The following is an 18,243-nucleotide window of genomic DNA, read 5'->3' as shown; positions in this document are numbered from 1 at the left end:
TAGACGGCAAGCTAGTAGACGCCGTTATTTTTATTATTATTGATGTTGTTGTTTTTGTTATTATTATAACAAGCCCTCTGCAGCACCGCCATCATCATCGTCGTCGTTCGTGGAGTTGAACAAATAGACTTATAAGGTGCATACCTTAAAACATGAGTAGATACGTAAATATATGTATATGCACATATATTCAAACGTTATTATAAATATATTTAAGAGAATTATGCCGTTGCCATTTTGTTTCAACATGGTACGAGGACATTTTCGTTGCAAATATCAGAAGGAAGAGGGAAATGCAGTATGAGGTTCGTTGATCCGAGACTATTTAAGCCGATTGATTACTCGATCGTACCGGTGTGAGATCTATTTTTTCAGTTCGAGCGCGAATGTTTGTGTGCGTATATACATCGTATACAGTTACTCTATTATTATTAGACTTGTGTTTTCAGCAGCTATGATATTCCATGGGCTTCTTAATTTTATTTTTATACGTCGACCATCGTTGTGTTTGTGCCGAAAGAGAAAAGTACCTTAGGGAAAGAGATGGACAGATAGATAGATTAGAAGGATTAGAAAGGGGCGGGGGGGGGGGGGGGGGGGGGCAGATAAAAATAAAACTAACTTCGAATACAATCAGAGTACGGTTATTCTGATATTCTTTCTTCCTCCTTTTTCGTACCATTTTTATCGTTCTCTTCATTTTTAAACAAGAAAATATATCTATATACTTCGAACTGTATAAAAACAACCTTAAAGTTTCTCTCCGTATGGATTACGCAAAATAATATACGATCTCTTATAGCAACAGGGTATTCATACATGTTACACATACTAAGGTGGTCCTTATTCAGGGTGTTGACGAATTTTTGCCAGACGATCCCCCAAATCAATTTCAAATAATTCGAAAACAATCGCCTAATTTTTTCAAATTTTTACTTCGAATCTAAGATAGTCCGCATTGTGATCGAAGTTTATTATGGAAATTAACATGGGTAAAACTTTTTTTCTCAGTATATATTTTATTGCAAGAGTAATAATGTTCCAAATAATCTGTAACCGCGAGGTTTTGGTGAGAATTAGTGCTAGTATCTGGGAAAAAATACACATCATCGTACGAGGCAATCTAGACGAATTGCACAACCTCGAAACCTGACTTTTTTTTTTATTTAGAGGAAGTGCAATTCGTCTAGATTGCCTCGTACGATGATGTGTATTTTTTTTTTTTTCATACAGTGTCACTAATGCCGACTAAAACCTCGCAGTTACAGATTTTTTGGAACATTATTACTTTCACGATAAAATGTATAGTGTGAAAAAAAGTTTTTCTCATGTCATTTTCATAACAAATTTCGATCACAATGCGGGCTATCTCAGACTTGCTGTAAGAATTTGAAAAAATTTGGCGACTCTTTTTAAATGATTTGAAATTGTTTTCAGTGATGGGGCGGTAAAAATTCGTCAACATCCTAAACAAGGACCACCCTAACACACACATGTATAATAATGAGGGACCGTGATATCACGCGTAAGGATCGAGGAGCGGTGAAAAATATCGCCACCATCATGAAAAAAACACCGTTGAAACGCACAGATATGTGAGCTTGCGTCGAGTACAGCTGATCCTGACGAGTTGTTGAGGAAAATCGAGAGGAGGGGGAGGCGACGACCAGTTATATTATAATATCTTATACGTGGATGAACATATAAAAATAAAAATGCTGTAAGTATAATTAAAATAACAAATCGATTAGAAGTCGGACAAGATCTCTTATACATACATACGTACCTAACTACCTAATTAATGAAACAAATCTAATGACTTTCGAAGGTTCATACAAAGCCTGATGATACCGGTCAAGATCATAATCGGGTATGATTATGTATTACTCGAAATGGTGTTTAATATGATATGTATGTCAGGTACTGTCAAGGACGCGGCGAGCGAGGATCGCAGAGCATGCGCAATATTTGTGATGATTACGAGCTGCTCGGTCTGCATCCCCACCCCAAGCGTTAGGAAATATGTATTACGAATTTTGCAGGTACAGGCATAAATTCCCCCTACTGCGAATCGTCGTTTATAGTAGAATCCCCAGGAATTTCGGTCAAGGATTATTTACGTGTTCGATAAAACGACGTGATTATCATCTTTTCTTTACTTTTTTTTTTCTGCAGCTTATCGAACTCGCAATCATGTTTTTCGAGTTATAACTGCAGGTATTGTGATACACTGTGCGATTGGTACAATTTTTAAACTAACGATGAATCATCATCATCATCCACGGAAAAATTATTATGTGGCTATTATTAGCCGTGTTTATTTGAATTATAATATACCTATAAGTGAATTGTATATAGGTATATATAAAGTACATGTACTCCTTGCACAAATTTGAACGATAGGAATATATTGAAACATATCTTCACTAGCCATGAAAGGAAATACTTCCTAAATTTATACCGTAAGAAACAGCGAATAATTTATTCAGATATTTTTGCACGTGCAGGAAATATGAATACATACAGACACATGCATATATACGTAAACATATAAATATGGCAGTGCGAAAAAAAGGAATAATTACTTCAAACAAGACACACGTGCTTGTATTACATACGGGAAGAAAAATTGATCTTAATTTACATGCCTCTGGCGCGATGGTGTTCAAACAGCTCAATAAGACTGGTTTCACCTTTTACAACACGACGAACGAACTAGGATACTCATCTAAAAATACGCCTACTACCCACTCAATATGGAGCTTTGAAAGGCAAAGAGAAGCAGCCAGCCTCGGTTGTGGATTTTTTTTCCTTACTTTATTTTTACTTCCTTTTTTTTTTACAATAAAAGGTGAACCGCCCAACTTGTGTTAAATCAAGGTTACGTATTACGTGTGCATATCGTAGCAGGTATACGCTGCTTATACCTTGAGCAAATTTTTGCTATCCCCAGGCTATTTGTAGCGATATTACACAACGTTTTTTAACAAAGAAAAAGGGGGAAAAAAATATTTACTCGCGCACATGTTACAATCTCGAGACGCTGTAAAACTTGTAACAACAACAACAACAACAACAACAACAACAACAACAACAATTGCTATGTACAACATTATGCATAAAAGATATTGCTGGCTACACATATAGGGAATCCTGCATAGTCAGCTGGTTTGAAAAAGTTTCTTACATGAGGATTGTTGAAGTAGAAAAACTTGCGAAGGATTATAAAACAGACCAATGATCTTATCTTAATTCTTAATATATATAAATCTCGTGTCACGATGTTTGTCCTCAATGGACTCCTAAACCACTTAACCGATTATAATAAAATACGCACACCATGTGCAGTTCGATCCAACTTGAGAGATAGGATAGTTTAAATCTCAAATTATAGTCGCAATTTTAATTTATTGCTAATTATTTGTCTGTTATTATTCGACAGTCACAATTATCTGTTAACTCCAAATGATTCTAACAGATGTCGATACCTTTCGACTGGGTTGAGTAAGTAATCAATAGATGGCGCTGCTATGGTAAATCTACGAACGTGTCATATAAGCTACACTAGCAACCCATCCCGGCTTCGCACGGGCATATAATAATATAATAAAAGAAAATACACAATGTTTACAGTGAGTTTCTAGAAAAATAACATTTATATTATTACTTAATATTATTATATGCCCGTGCGAAGCCGGGATGGGCTGCTAGTATTATATAAAAATTCAGGTAGTTTCTACCGCATAGGTCAATGTCTCTTCGTCTTATACTGCAGGTATAGCAGCCGGGTGAACGAAATTTGTTGTTTACAATATACTACGTACGCGCCCTATAAAAAGGGAAAGGAAGCGAGCGTCTCTGCGGACGGAGTTAGAAAAAGTAAGTAAACAAACGTCAGCCCCTACAGTGCCTGTATTATAGTAGTCCATACAGTTAAAAGCTTCTATAGGAATTGTAGGAACGCTCTAACTACATATCTTGGTTTTGAGCTGTTCGTGAACAAGAGAGCTGTTGAGATCATCATGTATAACGAGTGTGGCAACAAGTATCGGTATCGAGAAATTGCGATCAAGGTGAGAAATAAAAATAGATGCTAATTGATTATGCTATTTAAGTGCAGGTATGAAAATGACGAGGAATCGAATTGGGAATTTTAAAAACATAGAAATCCCAGAGAATCCAAGTATAAAGGTGAGGTGTACGTAAGACGAAGTACAAGATTTATTTAGTTACCTGATCTTCTGTACTTACAATTAGATTATACTTCACGGGGTAGGGTTGGAATTCCGATTTTGAATACTTCCGAAAGCGTCAGAATTTCAAATTTTTTTGTAGCGAAACTTAAAGTAAAGAAATCAAGTTTTGAAGAAACATGAAAGTTCCGAATGGTTCGAAACCAGACGCTCAATGTACCGAAAGGGCAAAATATTGACAGGACAAAATGACTCAGAGTTCCGAAAGTGCGAAAATGAGAAAATTTAAAAACCTGAAACATCGAAATTCCGAATGGTGGAAGATTTTCAGTTTTGTGAATTTCTGACTTGGTGAAACTTCACCATTTGATCTTTTTGTTTTGGATTTTCGATATTTTTACGTTCAGAATCTTGCTCATTCTGATTTTCGGTTTACCTGATTTTTTACACGCATTCGATGAGTCAACTACTCTGTGCGAATATATTTTAATATTCGGAATTATGCTTTATCGTAACTTTAATTTTCGGAATCTTGAATTTCGGGACTTTGAGCCGTTGGGTTTCCGACGTTTCAAAATTTTGTTGTTTCATCGAAGTTTGATTTCTTTCAAGTTTCGCTACCAAATAATTCGGAATTCGGTGCTTCCGAAACTTTTCAAATTCGGAACTTCAACCCCGCCCCTACTTCACAATGAAACATGGTATAATAATATATGTATAAGACACAACAGATATAGCAAACATACCAGCCAAAATCACTAAACCGACCACCCTGTAGCATAATGAAAAATGAATACACAACCGTCTAAAAATCTATTAGTATTATAATGGTTTATCTTAAACCAACGTAGACGACGATATTTTAGATTATAACGTTAGCAAATAAGATAACGCGAATACGATCGAGGTATTCATACATGCTTTGCCGACTCGCGACTAGGTGCAATAAGAATATATGTATGTAAACACAAAGATATTACAGCCAAAATGTACCTACTGCCGGAAGATAACAAGGAAATTTAAACCTACGAGCCAGGAGTCGCTTACGTCTCGTGATTACACAAAACTATACCAGCTCATCCCTAATGAAAGGGGTCAAGTTTCCGCAAAGAAAAAAAGCGTGACATCGCCGCTGCGCGGAGAAGCGATTACGACAATAAGACATTTGATACGTTAGTAAGAGGAAAGAGATAGAAAACGAGAGAGAGAGAGAGAGAGAGAGAAAATGGGAAAGACAATGTGTAAAGAACATCGTTGTTGCTAACGTTGCGTGTAGTAAATATAAATAATACATTATATAAGTCAATGAGGGAATGAATTCTCATATGAAACGAAAAGGAAAAGCCCGTGCCATTCCAAATTTAGAATTTGTTATTGTTATTTCACCTCCATCATGGACATTCATTTTTTATCCATATAAGGCAGCCACACCACAGATACTGTAATTGAAAAAACGCAAATTTCATTGTCGGTCAAATTATTGTATGCCGCGTAATCGTTTGTGGATAAATTCAAGGAAACCTTCGTACAAGTATAAATTTTCCGCGACGCCAGTTCACGTCCGCATTACTCACTATCGACAAAATTATTACCGTGTAATATTAAGAAAGTAGACAAGAAATTTAACGCCCTGAAAATTTCTTCACTCTATCTAGTGTATCTGTCATACACTACTAGGATCTAACTGCATATTTTATTATTGATAATACTTGGAGTTATACGCAAAAGTGTAAGGTACTTGGGTTAACCTTATCGAAAACTTTTTCCGAGAATTAAATATGTGATCAGCTGAATATTACGCGCAATAATACACTGTATGGATATGAAACAGTTTGCTGTTATCTCAGCCAGCTTTGTTTCTTTACTCTTCCTCGACGTATTCACGGTGTCTCGCAAGGTAGATATAAGACATCGTTGTACCTGGGCCACAAAGTATCAACGAAGTAGCGAAGGCTATTTTTGGAAGTATAAAGGAGAAAGAAAGACCACAGGAGCCAAAGAAGAAACCGTATGTATGTATATCGTATGATAAGCGTCTAGAGCTCGCCAGCCCTTAGGTTACAGAGACAACCGAGAAACGGTCATCCGTCGAAACTGGTTTTGTTAAAAGATAACGAGTATCTGCATTCCTTGGAATAAAGTGAAATGAATCACGAGGTATGATACACAGGTATATATTTATTCGGTTACCTACTGTTACTAACTATCACGATGCGGTCATCGGCAGATCAGATTGAGATCTGAGAGAGCAAAGATCGAAAGTGAGTCGTTTGGTTGGGAAAAAAGAAAAGGAAGGGAAGAATGTGATGATAAGTAAATAATTCAACCTTCAACTTCCGGCTGACGTAATAATTTCTTTCACGAGAAAGTGTCTCATCCAAAGCCACAGGAGCAGCATCCGGAAGACCTTGACCCATTATGCCTTGTTCGAGGCTTCATTCGAGGTACTGAATCACTGCTCGTACGGGTCGAGTAAAAATTCAATAAAAGAATCCGAAGTTCGGAACGAGTCCAAGCCTGTTTTAGCTTTCAGGGCGCTTTCATGACCAACGTCACATCGTCGGGTATGCCTGCTGCTGCTGCCTGATGGAGGGTTTGGCCTGTGCCTGCCTGGTATTATGTGTGTGTGTGTGTAAAACCTCGATGCGTCAGAAAGGGGGGGAGAGTGATGCGGTGTTAACAAAGAACAGTATTCAGGGATTTCTCTCTCTCTCTCTCTCTCTCTCTCTCTCTTCCCCCTTTGCTATACACGTATGCATTATTAGACATTTTAAGGTGTAATAAATTGATGCAGGGCCTGATTCAAACGTAGATTTTATTTCCGCCCTGAATCGTGCTTGCATAAAGAATAACTTTGACCAAAGAATGAGGAATAATGACCGTGAGAGGGTGCAAAATTGACCATAGTTGAATTTCATTGGATTACATTTCGACATATCGTTCATTGCACTCACTCGGATTTCGTTCGAGACGATATTCGAGATTCCGAGTTCCGCAATGATTTTTTCTTTCATTTCTTCTAAAACGATCTGTCAGCATGGCACCGATTTGATGAAAATGAAATTCTGCGAGAAAAATCGAGTCAGCCATGAATGATAACGGCCGTCGGTCAACGGTAAGTTCTGAGCGTACCACAGCACGGTATCCATCGCGACAGAGAATACAATATAGGGGTACATATATTTATATATTCTAGCGGGGATCGATCGTATGAAAAGTAGCAGGACACAGTAGCAGAATGATAAAACATCGAGTGCAGGTAGGTGCAAAAAGAATAGGTCTGCATATTGCGCCCATGTATGTACAACATAAACTGACATAAAAGTACTCACGTGAAGTTAGGCAGGATGAGATAGATGATAGAGAGCTGTCGATATCACAGAACTGCGATCCAATAACCGCGACAGGCTTTTTTTTTATGTACGTGTGTCAAGATGAAAATGAAATTTTCAAAACTTGGATGCAGCGACCTGATGCAACAAACTTATCTGCAACTCTCGGGAACAAAGAAGGCCACGTTCCACGCGTCCGGCGGCGGCTGACGCAACGAAACGTCAAAATCGTAAGTATAACGTTCAAAATATATCACCAGTTCAAAGAGACTTGCGGAAAGTCTGATTTTTACACCAATATATATGTATACGTGACTACAGTTAATTGTATGTTCAATTTTTATACTTATTTTTCTACTTCGAGTAATTTTTAAGTATACATTGAAAACCTACGTAATATATAAATATTTTTAAAGTTATTATTTAACAATAGTCAGCCTTTTTAGTTACTTTCGTTTTTTGTTTATTTTATACTGGTACCGTTTTATTCTTTCTTTTATTCTCTCGTTAATCGTTACTTGTTGCTTATGTATGTACCTATTTCGCGCGACGGAATGTAAAAATTCGTGTGATATATCGTATATTTTTTATAAGCATATTCGTTCGGTTCCGGTTTAAGGCTTTTATGTTTATTCCGTATCCTTTAAGAACTCACGGTGTTCACACGCGCTTTATACATTATCCACACGACGTTTCAAATGTTACGATTAATTAGTAGGTAGGAGTAATAGGAAGACTTCCTACTCTCGGAGGTAAAAAAAAAAAAAAAACGCACTCTGGGTACGCTCGCTGTGGACTTCTCGCTGTATCTGACGACTGACTGACGAACTTAATCCTGAGACCTGGCTAACTTCACGCCGCCAAGGTCCGTCGCTTCAAGTTCCGACCAGTCAGCCGGTCGCTGTCCCTCCTCCTAGAATTCTCGACTCTGGATATTTCCTACCTCCGTGCTATGCACACAACCGATATCATCGCTAAACACTGATCGTCCTCGCTCAATTCTCGACATCTCATTGGCGGATGCTTGACGATGAGGTTTGAAGGGGGGGGGGGGGGGGGGGGGGGGGTAAGGCGAGTTGAAGTCGAGTCATCTGTTGCGTTCATAATTTAGCTGCGAGTTGATACTCGTCCACTTGTCTCTGCGTGCTCCACACCCTGACGACGATTATGAAGAGATTCGAACGATTGTAGTCAGATGCGTTTACATTGATCCAAAAAACCCATCTCAACTATCTGCATTTGATGACTTCATCGGAAGTCATATGTAATCATATTGAGATTTTAAAATAGCCGCAAGAAATTCGCCAAACTGATCTAATCGATGTTCGTTAATTTTCTTTCTCTATATTTTTCTTTTAATTCAAATTATAGTGTCAACTTTTTATTCATTTTTTATTCTCTTTTTCTTTCGATCTTATAATTTTAGGCCAATTTTTGTATTATTCTGTCGAATTTACACGTAAAAGAATTTGATGTTCCAAGAGCTTTGCAGAAGCAATGGAAACGCTATTTTGAGTAAATTGTTGTCAATCAAGTGGGTGTAAACAGAAAATGTGTTCCTAAACCGTGTTACGTAAGCTATTAGCTATAACATAACATAAACGAGAAAAAACTACCTTCAGTAAAAATATAACGTATCCATGGAGCTTGATGAAGATTTTGAAGATACGTGTGCATATTGTATATAAGTGGAAAAAACAAAGAGCTTCAGGTTCGTTAAAACTAAAGAGTATCGACTCGAAATCGTTTGGGAAGATCATGTGGATGAAATAATATCAGCAGGCTTGACAGTCATCGCGTATAACTGTATTAACCGTATACATGTATAATAACAGTATAGTACAGATAAAACGTTGAACCACGTGATCACGTGTGATACGTAAACGTGCCATCGACGTCACGTGCTAATGTATGTATACAGCACGTGTAAGATATTTTGAGTTCGCTTAACCACAGTCAGCTGTTTATGTCAGAAAAGTGACAGCTGTGGAAACCAGCAGCCGAACAACTCGTTGGGTAAGAGAGAAATTATCTTATTGGATCTAGAAAAGATGAGATACAAGTCGGTAGAGCGAAAATAACCGAGGGTAACGACGGCTGGCAACTATATAGGTATATTTTATGCGCGCAAACATCACCCGACGGTCTGTAAAGAGAGAGAACGTGCCTGAATTGTACGGAAAGAACCAGAACATTCTAGAACGTTTACCGCTTGCAGATTCGCAACGACCGAAGTTGCGTGTGGCGTGCGTTGGATAAGGTAAAATTGATTTTTAAAAATTATACACAGTTTCACTCTGCTCCATTTGACTTTGTGAGAAGATTTGCTGATTTTGAAATACGCACGATCATTCGTTGCGCAACCGGCAATCGACGCAAGTGTCTCGTTTTTAGAAATTTATATTTATGGTTACGCGCGGAGAGGAAGGAACGGTATAACAAAAAAAAAAAAAATAAGACAATATTCAAAATTCCCCGAACTGATTCTCATGTTTTCCTACAGAGGTTTTCAGAAGCAAAAAAATTGTGACATTGAAGTTTGGATGGAGAAGAAGATTCCAGAGGTTTTCCGTGTCGCCGAAAAGCTTTATGCACGTCAGGCTACAAGTCACTTGATGGTCAGTTCCAAGTTCATTGCTCTATTTTATTTTTCTTCTTTTTCTTTCTCCCTTTACTATTTACAGATGTAAGCCAGCGAGTTAGGATGCAGAAAGAGTGGCTATAAATAGCTATCCGAGTCGATGCCACTTTAAGGCTGTATAGAAAGTCAGTGTCGAATGTTCTCGAATGATTCTCAGGTGTCTATAAATAAATAAGGTTTCTGAGGCTAAACTGCCTTTGAATCGGCTTTACAGAATTAGGAACAATAATTCGGCGGCGCGGCGTTTGCCTGCTCCCTTCTGCCAATCGGCAAAATCTTAATTCGAAATTATTCGTTCGTATTTTCCTGAGCGCTTCCGTGACGGATCCGCGACCACGAGATCCTTTTATTACACATCCCCCTCCAAGGGCCTGCATACAGAGGCCGAGGAAAACCAGGATGGACAGGGCTTGGTAAACCGGTATAAAACTTATCCGAGGGATCTTGCAAGGCAAAGGGCGGATACATACGGACGAGCGATCGCAACTGCAAATGTATGTATGGGTAAATAAATATATTAGTGTAGATATCGTGAGCACACATCTCGCAAGTGGGTTTACATCATGACTTAGGGAAGAATTTATTTAAATGAAATGCACACAGCGAGCTTATCTGTAAACCAAATCGTTTTATACATATAGTCACTACACACGTTAAACTAACGTCATTTTTTATATAGGCATAATATGTATACGGTGAATATTTAAAAAAAAACTTTCCATCGAACGTTTTCACGAGTAAATTGACTATGCAATGTTAGACCCGTTGTATTATATCTATATGCGTAGAAAAAGTAAAACGAAACGTAGAATATTACCTTGCTTTCAATTTCAATTGCAACTTATTCCAACGAGCAGCTCTCGGTGTTAGAATGATTATACCTGTTCTAATGCAATCTCTCGCGATTAGACGGACTCGTCTCATCGCTAAAATTTTATTTACGTCAACAATCCATTATACCAATAATGCATACTAATAAATGTAAACTCTAAAATGAGGAATGAATGTTGATTGAAATTAATTTCGTTGCAGTGTTTTTTGACGCTCGCGTTTTATTACAGACACTTGGCGCGGCTCTTATAGATACTGTTTCTTTACGCTGTTATTATATAACGCCACAATATTTTTCCATCTGTCAAAAAGCAATGAGGAACGAAAAAATTAATTAATCGTAAACGAGTTCGTGATACTTTTTGACACGAATTCCTTAGGGGTTTGTGCATAACGTTGTACCCGCATGTATGCGAGATACACGATACATTTATTGCATGAACAGCGTTCGACCCGATCATCGTCTAAATAATTCACCTCACATTGCGTCGGGGAAAGGAAAAGGCCGTTGCACCTCATTATACAATTCTTCCATTCGAATCGCTCTTTGTTACACATATACAGACATCTCTGTTTGGCATCGATCGGTTATACGCATTATAATATATGTCTTGTACGTACAGCTATAATATCGAGGGTTAAATTGCCAATCAGACAAGTTTGCTCGGTTCCTTTTCATCGCCTTATACCGGATTATTTCCATCATGCCTCAGGGACCCCTGGTAATAGGCAAATCAGGATACAAGTCTACTCCGAGCAGTTTCGCTGCTCTTTTGTTAGCACGCAACGAATGTCACCCAGGCGAAACTCAGAGTTGCTCAAAGTGGACTTGTACCCTGATTTGCCAATAATTAGGGATATCTATGGGGCGCGTCACGAAAATAATCATTATTCGTTGCAACCCGTTATCAGATCATTTTATTAATTTTCTCTCTTCTAGGTGGCGAATGGTCGTGATTTTCCAGCATCTTTCTAAACTCGAAATTAGTGCTTACAATGGTTCGTGAGATTTTCCGTTCATTCGCAGTAATCAAAAAAGTTATTCAACATATTCACCTAATGTTTGCAGTTTTTCTCTACGATACGACCGTGGCGGCGAGTTTATCATTTAGAAAATCTATAAAACAAAGGAAAAGTTTTTATCGTACATACTATGTACAATTTACATGGAAATGAGCGAAGGTTGGCAAAATCAAGGAGAGTCCTTCACGCAACGGAGCATGTAGATTACAAATTGACCTAGAATCGCGATTCAAACGTATGAACACCCGTACTCATGAATTTGCGTGGCCCGGGCTGTAACGAAGTTCGTTAAAAATCCAGTGCAAACCTGATCCCTCAGATTGCGAGTTGCAATTCCGGTGTTATGCGCGTCAAGCTCCGCATTTTATTCCCGTCTTTTATACCATCGCGAGACGACTTTTTGTATTTTAGAGTTTTAATGCGCAGCAATATTACAGGTTGCAAAGATTGGCGATAAATAAGTAGGATCACTAAATATAATTGAAAGTGATTAACAGTTTAAATACACACGCGCACACACACACACACACACACATATATATATATTAGGGGTGCGCGGGTACTGAAATTCTTCGGGTCCGGTAGGGCCGGGTAAAATGGATTACTTTCGGGTCGAGTACCCGAAAAACTCGTATTACTAAAATTCCCGAGTTCCTCGAAAATGTTGGGTTTGCCGAAAATTGCGGAGTTTTCGAAAATTTTGCTCGTGGCTGTTTTCGCTTCTCCAAAAATAACGGGACTTCTAAAGTGAACAGAAATTTTCGATAATTGCGGCCTACCCGAAATTTTTGGACTACCCGAAGTTTTCGGACTACCCGAAGATTTCAGGTTTGCCAAGAAACCCGACCCGATGCAAATCCGATCCGTACCCGAAAGTACTTGAAATCTTCAGGTAGTCCGAAAACTTCGCGTAGTCCAAAAATTCCGGGTAGGCCGAAATTATCGAAAATTTCTATATATGTATATACGCAGGTACAATATAATCTGCGCGAAGGTACTTTCAAAGTTGACGAAGGTTAACGCGGTGAGGTTTTACAGTCCTTGTAAATAATGTATTCTTATCGTTCTTATTTCAAATAGACTCGATATTTCCCCGCCCTGCAATCTCTGTTTGCCTTTCTGCCTGCTACCAAGCTGCTGCGCAGGTTCTCCTCTTTCAATTTAACTTCCTGCCCGGTAAAGTGTCAAGGCTACGTATATAGAGATAGAGAGACCGTAAATAACACATATGACGTGAGTGGTAGGAGGGTAAAGCATTCAACCCCTCCTCACCTCCTGCCGCGATTCGTTAGGTATCGAAACATCGTTCATCCAAGTATAAGATTCCATCTGTCATACGTTTAAAACGTCAAAAAACGGAACTGTTTTTAATGCTTTACATGAAAGGATAATCGTTACATTCCTGTATGATCGACATTCACTGCATTACGTGCATTTGTGTAATTGTCATATATCGTATAGTTCAATGACGACGATATATTTGAACGATATATTTGAACGATAATACATCGTGAGTTTTCGGTGAAACTTCCCGAGGCTAACGACGTGTCGCCGGCAGATAGGCAACCAAAGGTACACCTCAAACGCAGTAAGTACTTAAGATGTAAGCTCGGTTGCTTATTTGCCGGTGACACATTGTTAGCACCGAGAACTCTCACTGAAAACTCACCTTATGTTGAAAAAAAATATTACGATAAGTATGTAAACCATGAAAATTAGTCGGGAAAAATCATAGCCAGAAATCAGTATTGTTTCTACAGCAAACCGACTCTAGAATAATAATCGCCAGCAGCAACATCGCGTAAAATATAATGCGATTGGTATAACACGTATGTATAATTAAAAAATGCAAGTGAATCGATAGCCCACCTGTCGCAATATTGTTTCCCTAAACGTGCACGAAGAACCAATATACGCATGATTTCTAAATGAACGAGTAACACCCAATTATCCACGAAATTCTTATCATTAAGCATGCGCGTGGCTAAACTCAATTCAATCACGTGTCGTGTTGGTGTAAACGAGGACAGGACTGGACAGGGTTTATGGATAGATAAACGGATGGATAGATAAGGGTGAAAGTGATGAACATAGACAGAGAGAGAGGTCGAAAGCGGAATGAGGAAGCGGGGGCTGGAATGAAGCGGATGGAGGAGGGAATATATCGATTTGCTGGCGGTACTGCAGCCCTTGCTGCAGCTGTCGAGGCTGATGCAACCTTGCTACGGTCACCTTGACGTCACTTTCTCACCCCTGTCAGCCCGGCGCCCCTCGTTAGGTGCTATTGGTTTACGGCCTTCGCAACCTCGATTATACTTACGGGGTTCGGATTAAAATTCAAGAATCCATTGGGTGTGAGAGCTGATTAGAAAAGGTTGAAAACAAATGAACTGCGAAATAAGGGTTCCGACAGTAGTACTTCAGAAATTACAATATACGTGTTTGGACATTGACGTGACAAAAATTGTGAAAAAATTTGATACATCTACATACATAACTACTAATGTATATCGTTGTAGTTGTGACTTTGGACTACAAACTGGATCGCAGTATATCATATTTATCGATATACTCTAAGCTTGCGAAATTGACTACACATCGAATTCGTTTGCGATTGCGAGTGAATAATAATAACTATGATAATGATAATAAAAATAACAATTATAGTAATCATAATAAAGGTCAAAGCCGCTTATCTGCTAAAGGATTTGAATACGCTGGGTGGTTACATGTGTATAATTCATTGGAATAGATAAAACGAGTTGACGTATACCTATGTATGAGCTATAAGATCGAAAAGCCTCGAAAAGTTATCGCTCAATCGTCCCGAATACAACAATTCGGTATCATTGACCAGGTATGAACCCTGACAAAGCTAAGCACGAATTCAAATTATGGGTATTTTTAGGTCATCGAATTATTTAGCCCGCCTATAGTCGTTGTCCTGGAAAAGTATTCAGACTGAGGATAAAAGATTTCAACGAAAGGAAGAAAAAAAAGAAAAAAAATTCGACAAATATAATTCCCGATTAATGGAAGAAAGGCAGCGTTGAAGGTACATATACATCGTAAATAAATATTTTGACGTTTTATCACGGATGACAATAACGCGAAATTCCCTGCTGAGCGCACGAACGTCATACAAGTAATCTTTGGCAGATGGACGTCTCGAGTAAGGAATTTTAGAATGAATTTAAAATGTGTTATCTAAAAATAAAACACTTGGCACCGCATTCTATGATTTATTGGGACATTTCCACAATCAACTGGATCACGGCGCGTGAGGATGTCGATGCCCGGACGAGTTTTTAAAGAGCCAAGGAAATGGGAAGACGGATGCGTGTCTCACTCAAAGGCAAATAAAGTATCCTTGCAGGATTCGGAATTTTTTATTGATGCCGTCGATGTTGGAAGATATTAACTACAAGTATGAGCACCGTAACGATCGCCCAATTTTAACTTATCGTTAGCGACAGCGGCGGATACGGAAGTAGAACAATTGAGGCCATATTATAACGTTTATTTACACATATATGTATGTAACAGACGAAACGGCATCTTCTATCACGTATGACAGAGCTGGAAATGCAACCGACTCGCCATTATTATATACGACACAGTTTCGGTAAACATTCGGAGTTATCAACCATCATACATATCGTGATATCAAATTACATTGACAAAAATAGAATAGACAATGCATACACAATGAAACACGCGTGTTTAGTCGCGGAGACTTAATGAATGATAAAACCGTTGTCTGGCTCCTATATGTTGTCCAAAAGAAATCATATTTACGGATTTGTGTCAACAACCAAGCGGCACGTGCACAAGTTGTATCTTATAGCGAGTCTAATTCTACTCGAAAGATATGTCTATTGTTTCCGTATTGTATTTATTTACCTAATCAATGTAAACGTGTGAGAAGTCTTGCGTTTTCTACGCGGCTAACGATAAATTGATAATTCCCTATTTGTAATAGTGATAAAACAACGACGATCGGGGCGGAAAAACCTATCCGTCTTTGATATTCCCCTTCGCTCTATATTTTATAGCACCGATATGACTGATAAATATTTCTCTATAGTTGATATCATATGACCGGAAATTCAAACCGCACCGAAGCAGGTGAAACAGCCAGTAATCGTGACACGTACGGTTTGTTGAGGGTAAGTAAGCGTGTCCGGTCTTTGACGACAATTGATCAACGCAGCGTTTTTCTCAATTTTGAATTCCTGCGGAATCGTCGGATTCGAGAAGCAAAATCTTCGCCTTGTACATTGTTGTTTCGTATATGTATAAGATGTATACAATGTACAGTACGTTTATTTTTTTTCATATTTATGCACTCAAGAGATCGCAGATTAGCGTTCCATAATTACCATAAAGCCCATAAAACAGCCATAAATTAAGTCTTAGCAAAAAACAAAGGGAGATCGAAGATCTTTCATCCGTGTTGACAGTCTTGTCGTGGCGTATGAATTTTCTGTGTACACATACGTGCGGATCTAACGGTGAAGTTGACATAAGATCCGCGGAAAATGACAAAGGAAGCGAGATTGAACCTGATTAAAGTTAGGTTAGACTCTAACGGACGAGTCGGGTGAATTTAGTTGAGAGCGAATTAGATTGATCGAGCGTGTCGCGTGGTCGTGACAAAAAACACAAACGGCAACAACGCAATAATCCACTTCCCATTTAACAACTCTCGCCTGTCCGAGGCTCCGAATAAACTGGGTTTTTACCCTTTGAAATGAGTGGGGTAAATTGAAATGATAAAAAAAGGCTCACCCGGATGCGTCCAGAACGCTCCTACCCTCAAAGATCACCCAATCTTGGCCTCGTTCTTCCAACAATTAAAGTTTCAGAAGAGAAAGACGAAGCACTGTACGCCTCTGTGGCTGACAGTTTCTTGCACAACGCGCAATGGCGTCGAAGTTACACAGCTGATCACTACGCGGCACTCGCGCGTAGATAGCTATAGATGCCGCCATAATAAAGTGCGGAAAGTAGTCCGTCAATAACGCCTAGATTCAATGTTTTCGAATATATTTCAAAGATTTTTCTTTCAGGTTGTTCTGAAAAATCTGTCAACAAAGCGCGGATGGTTTTTTCAAGTTTGTTTCAACGAGATACATTTTTGAATTTAATTATTCGTCAGATAAATAAAGGTAGAGTGTATACTATAGGTATACACACTTGTACGCATGTACACATGTGGATATTAATTCAGCGGCGGCTAGTTTTTTGACCAAGTTGATTACGTTGGTAACGTAGATTCAGCCCGTGGCGGCCGTTTATATATGAGAGAAGATCATCCAATTTTACTCCAACGATTCCTACTAACTGACTGAAAAAATTGTTCCAGTTGACCAAAATGCGACGATGATTTTGCGCACTGCGTTATGAATCGAAGAACAGATTTTAAGCTCAACAAAATATAATCGGTAACATTAACTATTGTTGCGAATAAATTTTAGACCCTGACATCGAAGAATTCCGAATCATTGTTAAACCGAGAAGTCATAATTTATTATTCGATAGAGCGGTAAAACAATATTGATTCAATTTTATTGCATTTGATGATCTAATGCGAAAAACGTGTAACTTGATATAAGGATATTCAATAAGATCGCAAAAAATTGTACTATGTATTAGTCAAATTCTGACAATTTAGACTTTTATAAATATCATATTTATTAGAATCAAAGTGAAAGTTATATCTCCATAATTATGGCAGCGTATGTAAAATTGTGGAACTTTCGGTCTTACTAAATTTTATTGTTATTAATTTCGGTCGTGCGTAAAATACACGAACTACGTGGTGTATGGATATCGCGGTAAAACTAATTTGTTTGTCATTATTATTGAATATCTCGCGGTTGAAAATTTCACTTTTCATGAACTATCAAGAGCAAGAAGGTAAACTTATTTCAAGCCTCCGTTTGAGGGTAAATCAAAAAACTAATCATAAGGTAATTTCAATCGGTCAAGAAGGAGCGTAGCACTACTTCAAGATTTCAGCGCGTGTTTGCTGTAAATAAGCCTTTACGTATAGCAGCCAATAATAATCATGTATTTCCGTTATGCACTGGCAGGGTTCAAGAAATCGTCATGGAAACAGTTTCACTACACTATGGCTGAAGGGGCTGAAGAAAATCTACGTGGCGCCCTCTGTCATAAGCTTCAGGAAAAAATTTAATTTCGATATATGGTCTAAGCA

At 38.4% G+C, this 18,243-nt stretch overlaps 1 protein-coding gene and 1 long non-coding RNA gene across 5 annotated transcripts in view; one reads left to right on the top strand and one right to left on the bottom strand.

Annotated features, from left to right (window-relative positions):
* The window catches only part of LOC124301906 (cyclin G), a 32,117-nt gene extending 15,155 nt beyond the window's left edge, over positions 1 to 16,962 (bottom strand). For 2 of the 3 annotated variants that reach the window (XM_046757477.1, XM_046757480.1), the window contains exon 1: positions 16,812 to 16,962. The gene's annotated coding sequence lies outside the window, so the exon portion shown is untranslated. Of the gene's footprint in view, positions 1 to 7,525; positions 8,274 to 16,811 lie in introns of those variants that run through there. The other variant, XM_046757478.1, reaches the window with a different exon arrangement.
* Positions 9,325 to 13,428, top strand: LOC124301914 (uncharacterized). 2 transcript variants are annotated; one of them, XR_006907584.1, is made up of 4 exons: positions 9,325 to 9,785; positions 10,029 to 10,143; positions 10,210 to 10,660; positions 11,938 to 13,428. It is a non-coding gene; the product is annotated as an uncharacterized LOC124301914 (long non-coding RNA). The 2 variants fall into 2 exon arrangements; XR_006907583.1 differs by having other exon boundaries at positions 10,029 to 10,660.
* Positions 16,963 to 18,243: the final 1,281 nt, after the last annotated feature.

The sequence above is a fragment of the Neodiprion virginianus genome, chromosome 4, assembly GCF_021901495.1.
Source record: "Neodiprion virginianus isolate iyNeoVirg1 chromosome 4, iyNeoVirg1.1, whole genome shotgun sequence".
In the NCBI taxonomy this organism is placed as follows: Eukaryota; Metazoa; Arthropoda; class Insecta; order Hymenoptera; family Diprionidae; genus Neodiprion; species Neodiprion virginianus.
Note: the sequence above shows the minus strand (reverse complement) of the source record. Positions and strands in the feature narration are given on the sequence as shown.